Below are 15,398 nucleotides of genomic sequence, written 5' to 3'. Positions count from 1 at the left end.
TTGGTTGCTTTGTATGTCCCTCCCCCACAGTATAACCCCTGCTTTCACTATATTTGATGTCAGTATAACTTGTGGAGGAGATGGGGAAAAACCAGTTGTTTAAGGACACAGGTGGACCTGTTGCAACAATGAGAAGTACAAGTTGTCATGTCGAAAACGAGCTTTACAACATTGGTGCGGGGGGGGGGCGGTGGAGGGGGGAGGATCTGGTGGGGGGTGGGGGGAGGCTGGGAAGGGATGTGAAGGGTAAACAAAGGAGGAGGCTGCAATGCTTGATAAATGTACGCATTATCCTGCCCATGTAATTGTAACCCCTCTGTACAGTACGTTCACAAAAAATTAAATTAAATTAAAAAGAACAAAAAAACAAAAATGAGACCAGTTTCAGCTTTATGAAAAGTTCTAAGTAAAATAATTAAGTATAAACTGATGTGTAATTCATACACACACACACACACACACACAGTAAAGATACTGTATAGAGGAGTTACTGTTACATGAGTAAGGTCTTGAGTACATTTCTTATCCAGAATTGATAACCCCTCCTTTGTTTTCCCCCTACCATCCCTTCCTACCCACCTCTCCAACTCCTACCTCCCACTCCCAAAGTTGTAAAGTTTGTTTTGAACGTAGTGTCTTGTACATCTCATTGTTACAATGGGTCAACTTGTATCCTTATTTTAGCTGTTTGTTATTTCCCTTCCCCTTCCCAACTTAGAAAAATGTATATACAAGATGCAGGGCACTGGAATCAAATATAGTGAAAATGGGTTTTACCATGGGGGAAGGACAAACAAGAGAAACAGAAAAAGTGTATAGTACATTATACGTACATTAAAAACGACAACAAAGATAAAAACCTTTTGTGTCCCTATCTTGGGGTTCATTTCATTTAGCATCCTCTTATATGGTCACATGTGGATAGCTTTTAACCTTTCCTGCTTGCCCTAGACATATACTAGTTATTGCAGATAAGGGAAACCATGGGATTCATGTTTCCTTGGGTCTGGCTTACTTCACTTATTGTATTTTTTTTCCAAGTCTTTCCATTTCCTAATAAATGGGGTTGTGTTAGTCTTTCTGATGGAGGCATAGAATTCGATTGTATGTATATATATATTTATATATATTAGATATATGTATATATATTATGTATATAAATATATATACATATATATATCACATTTTCTGGATCCATTCATCTATTGAGGGGCATCTGGGTCAGTTCCATATCTTAGCTGTGGTGAATAATGCTGTGATATCATTGTGCTGGTAGCTTTAGTATGGCCTTATTTGTGATTGTTTGGGTAAATGCCCAAAAATGGGATTGTGGGATGATTGGGGAGCTCTATGTACAGTTTTTTGAGGAACCTCCATACTGCCTTCCAAAGTGGCTGAACAAGTTTGCACTCCCACCAACAATGTAGTAGGGTTCCCTTCTGTCCACATCCCCTCCAGCATCTGTTGTTATTAGAGTTCTTGATTATAGCCATTCTAACTGGGGTGAAGTGGAATTTCATTTTTTGTTTTTGTTTTTGCATTTCTTTTATGGGTAGTGAAGTTAAGCAATTCTTCATATGTCTATTGGCCATTCTTATTTCCTCTTCAGACAAGTCTCTTTTTATGTCAGCCCACTTATTAATTGAAAAGTTGTTTCTTTGAGGGGATTTAATTTTTTGAGTTCTAAGAATATGTTAGATATGAGAACCTTTTCTGTTGTATGGCTAGTGCAGATCTTCTTCCAATCTGTGGGCTTTCTATTGATCTTGCTATGTCCTTTGCCATGCAGAAACTCTATAGTTTCATGCAATCCCATTTTTCCAACCCTTTTTTTTTATTTGTTGTGTTTCTGGGTCTCGTTTGTATACATTTTTTCATTGTAAACGTACTGTACAGAGGGGTTGCAGTTACATGATTACATAATGAGTACATTTCCTATTGAGCATTGTTGCCTCCTCCTTTCTGAGTCTTTATTAAGAAAATTTTGTCCTGTGCCAAGGAACCCTAGGGTTTCTCCTATTCTTTCCTGTAATGTTTTCATGGTGTCTACTTTGACTTTGAGGTCTTTGCTCCATTTGGAGTTGGTTTTGTTGCAGGGTAATTTTAATTTTAATTTAAAAAATTTTATTGTAAAAACGATGTAAAGAGGGGTTACAGTTATGTAAGTAAGATAATGAGTACATTTCTTGGAACAGTGCTACCCCCTCTCTCATTTTCTCCAGTCTCTCACACCCTTCCTCAATTCTTCTCCCCTCCCAGTACAGTTCATTTCCAGAATAGTGTCTAATATGTATTACTGTTGCATTAGTTCACCGTTTGTCTCACTGTTTCTGTGATTCCTTTACCATTCTCCAACTCAGATACACTTATATACAAGTTCAATGTTACAGAAATCCAAAACAGTGACAATAGGGAATAAACCAAAGGGAAAAATGGAAGAAAGAAGTAAAAATAGAAGTAACTGGAAATGTTACACTAAACTAAAAAAACACTTTTGTTTCCATTTCTTGGAATTAATTTTGATATGATCATTATATATAGCCATATGCACATAGCTATTGACATATTCTGATCCTCTGCTCGGGATATCCTAGACATATTCTAGTTATTACAAATGGGAGAAATCATGCAGCCTGTGTTTGGCTTTGTGTCTGGCTTTATGTATACTTTTTAAAAAGAAAGATGATATACATTATTGTACAGAGATTTTGGTTTGCTTTCCTAGTACTTGCTGAATCACTGGAAAGTTTGACAGTACAACCAGAAATGAAATGTACTAAAGTAAATAAATTTAGCACAAAACAAGATTGTCCACCTGTCGGAGGGTATGAAACTATGAAGATGTCAAAAAAATGAACAAAAATAATGCTACATTTCTCACCCATATGCTGAAATTATATTTAATTAGTATATGTATATATGCATTTATATATTATGTTCATATGTCTACTTGTGTCTATGTATAATTTGAAGATCATATATATGTAAAATGAAGTGTATATTTTGAAAGGTAACTGCACCACACAACAGTAATATAAACCTCTCAAATGAATTATTCAGCTTCGCTAAAGATGGAGCTAATGCATGCATTTTCAGAATTTATAATTCTCTTTATCCTTGCTTGAGTGTGCACTCCTTTAAAATATACACACTTTTGTTTCCCCATTACAAAGAAATGCATTAGATTGTATGTTGAAAAGAGTAAGATTTGTCATTGTATTTTCTTGTGGCTGTCAAGAGCGTAAGTTTTCTTTCATAAGATCAATGTTTATAAACGACTTGCTTTCTAGCAAGCATTTAACAGACATCATACCTTGAAATATCATAATAGTCTTGGAAAGGTAAAAAGGAGAAAATAGCATTCTACTCACTGATTAGAATCTGAGACTATTGCTAAATTATCAAGACATGGACATTCTTGGTTTAAATCACACTGTGGACTTAGAGCAATCATGTAACCTCTGGCCCAAGGTTCACAGCATGATGTCAGCAACTGTTTTCTCAATATTTTCATGTTTTCTCAATATTTTCATCTACATTTCATTGTCTTGGAAGGCATTCATGGGAGGTACGACATTTATTATAAAAATATGGATACTTCCTTTAGCAATTCCCCCCTGCAATTAATATGGATTTTATCTGTGTGTTAGATTTTGTGTTTCTGCTAAATATAAGCAGCTCGCAGCCTAAATAACAGCAGAGAATTTTTGCGTTTTCAAAAGCCTTCTCTTTCTCTGTGTGTTGACGTTGACAACAAATGACAAATTTATTTTCCTTTTAGTTGGCCACCTCGATATCATGTACAGTTTTTTTTTTCTGGAACGTTATGACATTTACATGTGATTTATTTTCTAGGTAAAAAAGATTCTTTTATTAAGGAAAAGGTTTCTACCAAGGTTAGTAGTATTAATGTATAATGTCATATGTAGTTGTTTGGACACTATAGTAAAGGCTGCCCAAAGTGTTTACTGTAGTCTGGGAATTAATCTACTGTTCTAATGTGACAAGTTCAGTAAAATGGCATATTTTATTGATTGGTTCCCAGTCTCTGTTTCAGCAATGTGAAGTAAAAAAAAATTCCAATCTAACATAGTTCTAAATTTATAAATATCAAAGCATGTACAACCCTGTCCTGCTTATGTGCTTTTATGATATTTAGTGTTTGATAAAGCTTCTTACTGATGGCCTCTACTACACTATAAAGCATCACTAACATCTGGTTTCTAGAGGAAATAATCATGTGTAGTTTTCCAGAAGGTCAATTTGAAGCTTGATGTCCTAGGCCAGTAAAACTTGCTATGGAACCACATGCTTAAGTATTTATTCAGATCACTGTGCTTATAACCTGATTGAAGGAGTTGTATTAGAATTAACATGATGGTTGGATATGAGGGTAATCAACTTAGCTTCTCAGTTCCTTCTTCTGACGGGAAGCAGCTCCATTCTTCCTTCCATACTATGCTTTTGGTGAAGATTTCATTTGAAGAAATAAATACATACATGCTAAGAATTATTATTATTATTATTATTATTATTATTATTTTGTCGGTCACGGGGCTTGAACTCTGGGCTTGGGTCCTGTCCTTTGGCTCTTCAGCTCAAGGCAAGTACTCTTATCGCTTGAGCCACAGCACCAATTCCAGTTTTCTAGTAGTTTATTGGAGGTAAGGGTCTCACGGACTTTCCTGACTGGACTGGCTTTGAACCACAATCCTCAGATGTCAGCCTCCTGAGTAGCTAGGATTACAGGCATGAGCCACTGGTGCCAGGCTTAGGAAGTAAATTTTTAATGTTTTATTCTGGCTGAGGCAAAGTGAATAAATTCAGCACACATAACACATCTCTGTCTTCATCTACCTTTGCCATACTTCTAGTATGAAAACTTTAGGTCTGATTAATACCTTGGTCCAAATGTTACTGAGAGACTCAAATAAGAAATTTTGGTAGACATTTTTAAACAGTTCATGATTTTTTAAGTCATAATTGGAATCAATCAATTGCTTCCTAAGAAAGTCACATCATATAACAATCATTAATGAGAATACTATAATGCAGAAACTTAAGCTTACGTAATTGATAAGATAATAGAGGTGGAATACTCGGTTTTGTAGAGTATTGGACAGTGGAGACCTTTCAGGAGCTTGATGAATTTTTTGAAACTCATGTTTTCCTATCTACAGTGAAGACAAGAATACGCTATAATCTTAGGTGTGGTTTTGATGATAAAATATCTGAAGAAATGACCATCATACCTGTCCCAACCAGTAAACCAGTAAGCATAAATACTGAATAGACATTTCTATTTGTGGTTACTATTATTGTTATTTGTATTATCTCTTGTAAAACGGTCAGTAAATTCACTCTTGAATATTTATTGTCAAAATAAGAAAATACTTTAAATAGAAGCACACCTTTGAAAGCATCCAATCTTACCACCACATCTTTTTCTCTATTAAACAGCTACTGAGATAATAGCAAAGCTATCCCAGTCATTATAGTCTCATAAGAAGTATATGAGATGTTTCCATTAAAACTTCAGTGAAATCTTAATGCAGCCATTATGGTTCTTCCATTGAAATTATAATCATATGCTCTGAAGCTATCATGGTGTATCGTGTCAATGAATACTAAGGGAGTCCTCACGCACGGACCATTGACATGATAGACTAAATGGGTCTTTCAGAACTGCTATGGTCCACTGTGTCAATGAATAGTGAGGGAGCCTTTAATGCACTGACCCGAGCCTGAGGAGAAATTCTCCACTTTGTGGAAGGAGGGTATCCTTATGAATATGTTGATGAAATAAAAATTAAACTAGTTCTTTAATTTCCATTGATCTTTGATAAGCCTCTAAGTAACACAGTGGTTTATGTGCTGGTTTTATTAAAAATATCTAAGAGTTACCAACTAACCAAAAGGTAGGAAAACTTGGTTTTAGGAATTAAAACACCTTACTGTATTCATTGGTTCATATTTCATTATAGCCTTATAACACAATGATGACAGAATAATTGCCTACACCTAGCAAAACCTCATTGTACCTGGTTTGTTATGAATTCAGAATCACAAAACAAACTTGAAATTTCATTCATCTATCAGGAAGAATTATATTATGTCATTGCCAGGCATATGGATAAACCTGGAGAAAAACATATTGAGTGAAATAAGCTGGGCTTAGAAAGAAAAAGGGCACATGTTTTCGCTCATATGTGGATGTTAGATTTAATATATAATCATACTGAAAACTCACAGAGGCATATATATACATATATGTGGATGTATATGTTATATGTATATCTATGTAATAAAACTGAATAAAAGGTAGTATGTCCAGGAGTAAGATCCCATCATTTTACCCCATGGTGTGACGATCAAAAGGTAGTCCAACAAAATGAACCCTAGGAAACTGATATATGGGATGAGTAAAAGGGATGGGAGCTAAATGTTTTGACCGAAAAAATGAAGAGAGGAATGAGGTAAATACAATCATAGTACTCAATTTACATACCTGAAAACTGAAATAAATGAACAGAAGGAAAGAATGATGGAAAGAATGACTCTGATCTAGATACAGTAAACACAAAATGAACTCTTAAAATTGAATCTATGCACAATTATTTGAAGAAAACAATAAAAGAAGAATTTGGTATTTCGCTTAAAATTTAAACAACCTAATTTACAAGAGACTAAGAAAACAATAAAAGAAGAATTTGGTATTTCGCTAAAAATTTAAACAACCTAATTTACAAGAGACTACTGAGCCTGAATGTATAGAAAGGATTGAATAGTAAAAGCACTTTGCAGAGTTGTGAACTTTACTTCTTCATTAATCTAGGATGAATTTTGTCAAAGTGTGCCATTATATTGTCTTTCCCCTTTTTCCAATACCCATTTATTTCTCTTCATTTCTGTTGAAGTTGTTTTATTTTATTTTATTTTATTTGTGAACATATTGTACAGAGGAGTTACAATTACATGGGCAGGATAATGCATACATTTCTTAACAAGCATTGCAACCTCCTCCTTTGTTTACCCTTCACATCCCTTCCCAGCTTCCCCCCTCCCCCCCAATCTTCACCCCCCTCCCCCAACACCGACGTTGTAAAGCTCATTTTCAACTTGACAACTTGTACTTCTCATTGTTGCAACAGGTCTACCTGTGTCCTTAAACGATTTGTTTTTCCCCATCTCCTTCACAAGTTATACTGACATCAAATATAGTGAAAGCAGGGGTTATACTGTGGGGGAGGGACATACAAAGCAACAAGGAAATAATCTTATAAATGCTTTAGAAACACATGCATGAAAGAAAAAAATGTTTAAATAGATATTTTAGGGTTCATTTTCCTAACATCACATTATCTGACCTTTTCCGCTTGACTCATACATATACTAGATATTGCAAATAAGGCAAACCATGGGACCTATGTTTCTTTGGGCCTGGCTTACTTCACTTAAGAGAATTTTTCCAAGTCTTTCCATAGGTCCCATGGTTTCCCTTATTTGCAATATCTAGTATAGGTATGAGTCAAGCGGAAAAGGTCAGATAATGTGATGTTAGGAAAATGAACCCTTAAATATGTATTTTAATGTTTTCGTTTCTTTCATGCATGTGTTTCTAACGCATTTATAAGATTATTTCTTTGTTGCTTTGTATGTCCCTCCCCCACAGTGTAACCCCCGCTTTCACTATATTTGATGTCATTATAACATGTGGAGGAGATGGGGACAAACAAGTCGTTTAAGGATTCAGGTGGACCTGTTGCAACAATGAGAAGTACAAAATGTCATGTCAAAACCAACTTTACAATGTCGGTGTGTGGGGGGGAAGGGGGTATAATTGGGTGGGGGGAAGGGGGAGGCTGGGAAGGGAGGTGAAGGGTAAACAATGGAGGAGGCTGCAATGCTTGGTAAGAAATGTATGCATTATCCTGCCCATGTAATTGTAGCCCCTCTGTACAGTATGTTCTCAAATAAAATAAAATAAAATTAAAAAAAAAAAGAATCAGAGCATGGAAGTTAGACTTTATGGCCTGGGTTGAGAATCACCCTATTGTTTTTATTTGGTTTTGTCTTGGATTTTTCTGAAAAAAGACTCAGACAAGAAACTGGACTTATACAAACTCTCTCATAAGTATTTGAAGTTGCCCTGTGAGAGTGTGGAAATAAAACAAATGGTAAAGAAAAACATATCCTACATAATTAATGGACAAGTTGCTGGACAGAATATGTGGAAGCTACACAGGATGTTATTTATAAAATCCAAATGGAATTATCATCCTTCGGAAGGAAATGGAAAGGGACTGAATGTATGTACAAACTCCTTTCATGTACAATTTAGCATTCTTGATATGTTAAATTGCTGTTGCTTGCAGCTTTCTATTCACAAAAGTACATTCTACAAAAGAGATTAACCAGTTCTAGAGTTAGAAAACATTTTCAAGTAAAGAAATTTCTACTAAATTGGGGATAATCTCTTGAGATGTACTAAGGTCAACTGGGTATCACTTTGACAGCATATGCTACAATTATTTTAAGCCTAATTTTCATGTTACCATAAAGCAGAGATAAGGTTTAGGATTATGTTTTGATTTTATGGTTTGTAGGGTTATAACTCCAATTAAATGCATAGTTAAATAAATATCTTGTACCAATGTGAATTAGTGGGAAAAGGAATTTAATAAAATTAAGGGAATTTAATTGAATTTAATTAAATTTTGAAAAGCAAGAATTGCAATATTTGGCAAATATATAGAAAGCCCCGACAAATGGATTTCTGATTTAATTGTTGTTAAAAGTAGGTATCTTCTCTTTCCTCAATTTTTTTCATCCATTATTTTATTTATTTTTTCTTATTATATATTTTATTATAAAGATACTGTACAGAGGAGTTATAGTTACATGAGCAAGGTAATGAGTCTATTTCTTATTGAGCATTGTTATTCCTTCTTTTACTTTTCCCCTACCATCCCTTCCCTCCCCACCCCCTTAATTCCTTCCCCCCTACTTCCCCAACTACTCCCTCCCCTTCACTCTCCTTCCCACAAAATTGTAAAGGTCATTTTCAACATACTGTCTTGTACATCTCATTGGAAGTAACTTTTCTATGAAAGTTAAAGGTTCTCTTAAGGACTGTTACTCTATTTAAGACCTATTGCTACTAGACTTAATTACTTTAAGCCTCCAATAGAGTTAACCATCGGCATATTCTGAAGAGAACTACAAAGTTGTGTTTTGGGCTTTTTTTTTCTGAGAAGAGCTAGCCTACTCAACAAAGAAAGAACATGATATTGCCAAATCATATTGAGGTCCATTAAGAGATCATGTTTTGTAATGAGCTTTAAATGATTAAATGTAACATTCTTTTGGTAAGGTTATTCCATTTGCTTATATTTAATTCAATATAGTATCATTTATGTTGCAGATAAGACCAATGATAGTTTAACATTGCCCTCACTTTATTCTATTTGCTTTGTTCTTTTCTGATTTTCTTTTACTTAGTTAAATACTCTTGATTCTCTCTCTTCGTTTCTACTTTTAGAGGGCTTCCTTCAAAATATTTTGTTAAACTGTAAAACTGTTTTCTGTGTTATACACAAGAGGATCTTCTTAATTCCATTCAATAAAAGCAATTGAAAGATGTCTGTTTTCACCTTCTAAGAAAAGTAGACCTTTACATCAATAATATTTCATAATATTGTTCAGAATGACTTTCAACTATCAGGCAAAAATGTAACTTTGACCAAAGCCCTCATTTTATGGTGGAAATAGAGCAATAGATAGATGTTCACAGAACTCACTGCTATTAAGATATATCCTATTACAGAATGAACTTGCCTGATAAAATAGTGCAATGCTTAATAAATACCTGGCTATGGTATTACTCAGGGGCAAACATCACTTGAATCCTACAATATTCTGAATAAGCTTTAAATCAAAACCAACATATCATTGTTGTATCTTTCTTAATCAAGAGCAATAAATAGTCTGTCAAACAAAGGATGAGGTTGAGCACTTCTTGTCTGTGTGTTCCAGTTTTTTCACTTAAATAATTTACACTTTCTTCTGTGTAGCCTGAGGCATAGTAGGTTTGGAGATCTTGAAAGAGGATGTCAGGGCTCCACCAAGCAGTGTATCTATAGTTTCAGAAATTTAGAAGCTAAACTCATCTGGATAATCTGTAGTACCTTACACCAGTACAAGGCAAGAAAAGACTATTGATTTTCAAAAATTCAATAATCCCAGTTGCAACTGGGAGATTGTAGACTGGTAAGAAATTAATTAAAGATTAAGTCAACACCAGGAGACTCACAGAGGTGCATTTGAGTTATCTAGGTCCAGCAATCTTCAATTCAGTGACATATTTATTTATTATGACATCCAGCTCCATTTCGTCAGCCTTATATTCACAAATGATTTCCTGATTTCATATCATAGTACAGATAATTGGTATTCAAGGTATTCTGGAACCTCTTCCCTTTTTTCCCTAATTTCCCCTTTCTTTTCCTCCCCCCCTTCTTTTTTTCTTTTTTTCCCAATTTTGGAGTTTGAACTCAATGCCTCACACTAGATAGTCTGATATGATCTGTCACTTGTATTGTATTCTAGTCCATTTTGCTCTGGTAATTTCTCAAATACTACATTTGTGCCCAAGCTGCACTGGACCACAATCATCCTATTTACTCTTCCTGTGCAGTTGGAATGACAGGTGAAGGCCACCATGCCTACTCTTTTATTGATTGAGATGAAGTTTTGTGAACTTTTTGCCTGAGTAGTCTTAAATCAGCCTCCTCTCAATCTTTGCCTCCCTGGTAGGATTATAAGAATGCCTGAGTTTTCTCTTCTTTCTTTTCTACTTTAATTTTTATTTTGTCTTGCATTAATTTATCTTGTTGGAGATATTCAGAGAGCCATATCCACAAGGGAAAAATAGCTGGTATGCATTTACCTGAAATTATACCTCAATATGGTCTGATGGTTGATTTCACATATTCATAATCTATATTTATATAAATGCAATTGATTGATAAAGTTTCAATCTGTAAGGGGCATGACATTAGAAACAAAATCACTGGATCTGGATTCTATCACTGAGATCTGCTACTTAATAGGCATTAATCTATTGTTTGATTATTCTATTGGTTTCAGTTGGGTTAATCTCACATTTCTCACCTATTTATGTTTAGTATCTAATTTCTGCATGTCAGGTTAAATAATAAATCTTAAGTTTTTCATATTTACAGATATTCCAAGAAAAGTTCCAAACTTGTTCAAATAAGTTTAGAAAAATTGTACATATTATTTGGCATGCAGAGACTGAAAACTTAAGCAAATTAATATTTGATTTTTTGTCTGTGAAGTATCAAAGTACAGACTATTGACTCAGAGAAACTGTGTGTTTTAAGTGGTACTTTTTAAATTTGGACAATCATGTTTTGTCTCTGCCAAAAATATCATTATAAAGCATTCAGGCTTTTTAAATGCAATTAGAATCTAGATTTGAAATACAATTGTTATTGTTGGTGATAGTGTTTGTTTTTGCATGTCCATTTTTGTGTCCATTTTGGAGCAAAGGGGAGACACAGAGAAAGAAGGAGGAAGGTGAACAAATGTCATGGAAAATGACAAATTGAAAGCACTCACCTTCTATCCTGACAGCCATAATTTAGAACTGTCCTTGTTGCAAGCACAGATGAATCATCTCCCCTCCCCTTCCCCAGGAGAAAATGCACCCTGTGGTTTTGGAGAAAAGAGCCAAGGACCTACCCTGACACTCTTGGTGAACATAGATGCTGTTGCAACCTTGGAACTCCTCAGTCAAAATAATATGCTGTTTCATCATGCCTCCACATCCTCTCCCCCACCCCCCACTCCTTCCTTCTACTCTTTCTGCTTACTATTTAAAGAGACCCTAGTTATAGGAAAGATGTGCCATTTCTCCTTCAGCTGGGCTGTAGGAGACTCAGTTGCCCTTCCCAGGCTCTCTTACCAAATAAAGCCTGTTGGTCTGTCCAGTTTCTTCCTTTCTTGTCTTTTTTCTCTCTCTCAGATTTTAGTGCAGAAACCTGAGACAGAGCCTTTGCAAGGTTGGAGTTGTAGGGGTGGAGGCAGAAAATCCTCTCCTTGCTCAAGGCTCTGAGTCTGTTTTTTCTCTCTCTGTGTCTCTCACCCTCTCCATCACTAACAAAGGCAGTCAGAGAGTCATTCTGCCTCCATCTCAGGCTAAAAAGCAGCTGGTTGTGACCCAGAGTTTCATCCCTGGGGTGTCCATCTTCCCTAGCTTCATTGCTATGGAAGCAATGGTAAGCCTTGACTTAGTCTTATATTGATTTGACTTGAAAATTCAGTTCTAAGTATGGTTCTACATTTCTTTCTGCTACCTATCTCAAGGCCATTTTGCTGTTTTGTCTCCTGTGTACATTGCTGCCTACCTTATCCTTGCCCTTATTGGAGTGGGTAAGAGCTTCCCCTTCAGCTAGGCTGAAGGTTCTATATCCTCACAGTGATAATTTGGGAGATAATGAACTTCTGTTCTCTTTTCTGGACTTTGGAGGTCCCCTTTGGCAGCAGAGTGAAGACATCCCTTTTTCACCACACAATTTTTATTTTTGCCAACAGAATTCTCCTTCAAAAGATGCCCTGAATGGAATATTCAAAGCCTTTAGCTCCTTCCTTTACTTTTCAGATGGGCTCCCAAATTTCTGCTCCAGTCCATTCACCCTTTGGCTGTCTGTCTTATGAGAAAATTAAAAGCTTTGGAAATTGTATCACCTATCTGCCTTTATTTGGCCACAGTACCTACTTCTTACAACAAAACAGCAAGTGGTTGGGAGTTTCCTATGCACCATCCATTTTCCTTCTTCACTCCTCACTGTCAGGACATTCATTCTTCTCTTTCTGCATTCCAGATTCTCTTAGCTGAAATTATCAACTATAAGGCAACTCCCTCTGTTGATCTTCTATTTGCACTCCAGATTTTCTTAGTAAAAAGCTCCCTAATCTCCCAAGTCTTTCCACATGCTCCCTCCCTTCTCCATGATGTAACAAACTAGATCTGAACTCACCAAGGGACAAATGTTTTCTCCATATTAAGTTGATCAGCCAATCAACCCCCAGATATCTGCCAATGAAACGTCAAGACCTAGAACAGCATCTCCAAACTCCCTAACAGGAGCTATTTAATGTGGTCAACAATTGGCATATAGAGAAAATAAAAGAAAAAAAAACTTCTTAACATTAAATACTACCTCTTGCCTACTGCCATGCAGCCTTAAATAGACAACCCTTTGGTAGACCGCACCCCAAACAGGCCTCAGGTCTAACTTCTTCTGGAGCCTGCTTCTGTGTGGCAAAGGACATCAAGCAAAAGCTTGCCCAAAGTCATAGCCCCACACTAAGCCTTCTCAACTTTGTGGTGCATAGAAAAATGGGTTACCCCCAGGAAATCCCTCCTTCCCTTAATACAACCAGATCCAGGGTCTTTCCTCCCTCAACTACAAAAAATGAGGAGGTCTCGTCTCATTTCCTTCTAGGAAAGGTTCCCCAAATGGTGCATCTGAAAAACCTACAATCACTGGGACAGTGGTTAGTGGGCAAATATCCTTTCTGGTACACACTGGGCTTAGTCTCTGTCTTGCTGATGAGTTAAATTTATAGATTTCTGGAGCTTACCTCAGTTTCTCCATTTGCCTCAGTGTCTCATTTCAAATAAAAAGGAAACAAACATCTCCCCCTCATTCAAGTTTACCATGTCCTGGACAGTCATGTTTACCAATCTGGCAGCTTTGCCAATTTATCACAAACTTTGGTGAAGGTCACTGACAAACTTTGGTGAAGGTCACTGACAGCTGTGCTGAGTTGCTATGTTAGCCAGAAGGCCTTCTAAAAAAAGTTGTTCTATTCTTTTCCTGGTTACCTAAGTATATTTACGAGTGAAGATCCTGTGTGTCTGTGGCATAAAATTGCTCTCTCCACCATGCCTCCACCACACCCCACTTCTACCTGCCCACCCCCATCCCCACCTCTTGGACTTTACTCTTTCTGTCTAATATTTAAGGAGTCCCTAGCTGTAAGAGGAGTATGCAATTTCCCCTTCAGTCATCCTGAAGAAGACTTGATCGATCTTCTCAGACTTTCCTCATAAATAAAGCCTTTTGGAGTGCTGAGTTTAACCCTTTCTTCTATTTTTTCCTCCCCCCCCCTTTTTGTCTATTTGTAGGGCTTGAACTGTGGGCCTGGGCACTGTCCCTCAGTTCTTCAGCTCAAGACACTCTACCACTTGAGTCACAGAGCCACTTTTGGTTTTCTGGTGGTTATTTGGAAATAAGAGTCTCAAGGAATTTCCTGCCTGGGCTGCTTTTGAACTGTGATCCTCAGTTCTCAGCCTCCTGAGTAGCTAGGATTACAGGCTTGAGCCACCGGCTCCTGGATGTTTTTTCTTTTCTTACACACCATACAACACATTAATAACAGCAATAAAATTATTTTTAAATGAAAAAAATGTAAGGTACATAAAATTGTATTTATGTATAATTGCTCAGTGACAACATATAATAGTAATATTACATAATATAAATATTATAGAATATATAATATTACATTGTATTATATACTGTAACATATTCATTGTTGAAGTAAATTCATAAGGGTCAGAAAACAGGTCTCTGAATAATGATGAAGAGTTATAAAAGAAAATTGTTGCTTGCTAGTGAAAAAATGTCACTCAACAGCTAAATTATTTGGTAAGAACAGATTCTATTCTAACATCTAAAAGTGACTTGTGTTTTGACTCAGTGAAAGACTGAAATGGTTTCAGATAAAATGAAGTGTCTTGCCTCACTGTGGACTTGAAAATCAACTTCTCAAGCTCATTCTTCATTAGAGCTAGGATAAGTTGTAACATCGTTTGAAGTTGAATCTCTGCTAAATAATGGCTCACAGTCCATAGCTTTAAAACATAAATTATAATTGTAATCTTCTTTTTTTGATTGATCATGGGGCTTGAACTCTGCCCCATGTCTCTGAGCTCTTCAGCTCAAGGTGAGCACTATACCACTTGAGTCACAGTGCCACTTTCAGTTTTCTGGTGGTCAGCTGGAGATAAGAGTTTCAAAGACATTGCTGCCTGGGCTGGCTTTGAACTGTGAACCTCAGATATTAGCCTCTTGAGCAGCTAGGATTACAGGCCTGAGCCACTGGTGCCCAGGCCACATTTGTAATCTTTAGTTATCATGCTGCATATTCAACACATATATGTTTTTTTAAAAAAAAACAAGTAATAATTTTAGTATATAAAAAACTGAAACATCTAGATTGAATATACAGTTTACAAAATTTAGTGATGGTTCATTCTAGATGATCTTGGGCACTTCAGGATGTAGTTAAGGGAGGAAGAAAAT

This window comes from Dipodomys merriami, unplaced genomic scaffold (genome assembly GCF_024711535.1).
Source record: "Dipodomys merriami isolate MVZ:Mamm:240054 unplaced genomic scaffold, mDipMer1.0.p SCAF_6, whole genome shotgun sequence".
Lineage (NCBI taxonomy): Eukaryota > Metazoa > Chordata > Mammalia > Rodentia > Heteromyidae > Dipodomys > Dipodomys merriami.
The sequence above is the reverse complement of the archived record's forward strand: the minus strand, read 5'-3'. Positions refer to the sequence as shown.